At 48.1% G+C, this 2,500-nt stretch overlaps 1 protein-coding gene across 1 annotated transcript in view; it reads left to right on the top strand.

Moving 5' to 3' along the window:
* Nucleotides 1-2,500, top strand: part of LOC308362811 (rho GTPase-activating protein 44-like) — a gene marked incomplete at both ends in the record, with an annotated part of 88,366 nt that overhangs the window by 30,426 nt on the left and 55,440 nt on the right. The window lies entirely within an intron of this gene.

Below are 2,500 nucleotides of genomic sequence, written 5' to 3'. Positions count from 1 at the left end.
TGATGTGTGTGACAGTGAAACAGTGAAAGAACAGACAGTATAGTTTGGTAAAAGTGGTATTTGTGTGTGTGTGTGTGTGTGTGTGTGTGTGTGTGTGTGTGTGTGTGTGTGTGTGTGTGAGAGTGTGTGTGTGTGTGCATGTGTGTGTTTGTGTGTGTGTGTGTGTGTGTGTGTGTGTGTGTGTGTGTGAGAGAGTGTGTGCTAAAAAAACAGAAAGAGCTGTGTCAGGGATGGAAGCAGTCCCAAGGATCTGTTTCTGCTTCCACTCCTGCATGCTGAAAAGTAATTTAAACCTACAGGACAATCCTGCTTAACTGTGTGTGTTTTTTTTTGTGTGTGTGTGTGTGTGTGTGTGTGTGTGTGTGTGTGTGTGTGTGTGTGTGTGTGTGTGTGTGTGTGTGTGTGTGTGTGTGTGTGTGTGTGTGTGTGGGAGAGGGGGAGGTTTAAAGAGAAAATGACTGCATAGTGCATACAGTGTGTGTGTGTGTGTCATCTGCATGGGAGTTTCTGTTTGACTGCTTGCATATTTGTTTGTGTATTCGTTTGTTTGTTTGTTTGTTTGTTTGTTTGTGTGGCATCTTTTCTACATCAGATGACTACATCAGAGGTGAATATTCAGCCTTTGTGTGTTGTGGCATCATGAGAGGCTTTACCACTGAGCGGGGTGTAGGGCAGTGCGTAATCACTGGACAGAGCAGGCAAAAATGCTTTCAAACGAGGAATTTGGTTTATTAACTAACAAAAAGTCAAACATAAAACTTCTTCAAAGGCAAAACAGTTGCTCCAAACTTAAATCATACCAACGGTGGTCTGTCCCCACTCTCCACTCTTTTCAAACTCGTTCCTGCTCAGGTGCCAACCTACTCTAACCATTTGCACCTGAGCTTGCAATCAGTGACCTGACCTTCCTAGTCCCCAGAGCACCTCCCCAGGGTCCTAGAGCCTGCCCCGTATAGGCCTTTTGAGGTAATTCACTCCCATTCCAACCTAGTGGAACCACCAGCCCAGCTTGTGGTACCACATACCCTTCCCCTCAACTTCATGCCCCTCCCGGGAGGTTAAAGAAGGGCTTAATTCGATTATCCAAAGCTAAGCACAAAACCACCTTACATAACACTTTTCAGGACCCCAATAGGTTATTTAACAACAAAACCCAAAATGTCCTTCCCACCCCCCCTCTTCATTGAGGGTATTTTCCTTTTTTTTTCTTTTTTAACAATTATCAAGTCCATTTCTTCCCTGTGTCAGTTCCCAGTTTGTCTGTCCAGCTTCTTTTTTCCTTGGAGTCTATCCATCCCCCTTCCGGTCGTGGACCCTCTGTCTCTTTTGCTCGTTCTGAGCGTTCAGTCTCTGTGCATCAAGACGTGCCGTGGGCTCACCATAGCCCTCAGTTTCGCTGTTGGTGGACTTCTTGACCCTGCTGGAGTAAACACTGGAGTGCTCTTCCTCACCCAACCGAAGGCTGCCATTGGCCAGAGACCAGCCCACCTGTACCTCATGGATGTCGAGGTTCTTGCTGCAGCTGTGCTTCACTGGAATCTTCTCAATGACCATTTTGAAGCTAGCTTTGCCCTTGGCTGCGCTGTATTTGCCTTCTTCAATTAATTCAAAGGGGCCCCTCTCTTTGGAAGTTTCGACTGTGGGACATGCTACTACCACTCTGTGCTGGTAGCCGGTGAACAGGCACATTTCTCTCCTCTCGGCAGGGGCAGCCACGCTTGTCTGGTCCCCCTCTTCACCGAGGTCGGCATCATCGTCTGTGTCATACTCCTCACCACCAGCTTCATCGACGGCATCATCATCATCTTCATCAACAGTAACTTTGTCAATTGCATCTTCAACCTCACAGTCACTGTCATACTCTTCATCATCATTGACATCATTTTCACCAACATCAACATCTTCAACACAGCCGTGACGGTCATACTCTTCATCGACATAATGTTCATCAACATCGAAATCTTCATCATCACCGCTGTCATACTCTTCATCATCGGCACATTCATCATCGCCCCCTAGGACCACCAGGTCTTTGGTGCTGGCCAGCGTTGCTGCCCCTTCTTCGGCAATCTCAGGCAGGGCCTCCCAGACCTGGTCAGCTTCAGGCTGCACCATTTGAATCACGGCAGAAAGCATTTCTCTTACCTTCTGCCCTTCAGCCCCTTGTTGGATCTTGAACACCTCTGCCGGACGTTTCCCTGTGGCAGTCATTTCAAATGCTGCGGCCCTGCTCATCTGAGTTAGCCTCTCCTGGACTCTCTCAAACATCTCATCAGACCGGGCGTGCTTCTTCGCAACCTCCTGTAGGTCAGCTTCAGACGGATTGTCCATCCGCTGCATCTGTAGCAAGGCTGCACTGGTCTCCAGCTGGGCCGTCTGGCTCTCCACCAGCATCTTCACCAGTTCCTCCATTTCGTTTTTTTCGTTCAGCTTGTGTGAAGTCCTGGAAAAAGTTTCACCAAGCTGTCGATTCCTTCACTTCTGCTCATTAGCACCTACG

The sequence above is a fragment of the Sprattus sprattus genome (genome assembly GCF_963457725.1).
Source record: "Sprattus sprattus genome assembly, chromosome: 3".
NCBI classification, from domain to species: Eukaryota; Metazoa; Chordata; class Actinopteri; order Clupeiformes; family Clupeidae; genus Sprattus; species Sprattus sprattus.
Note: the sequence above shows the minus strand (reverse complement) of the source record. Positions and strands in the feature narration are given on the sequence as shown.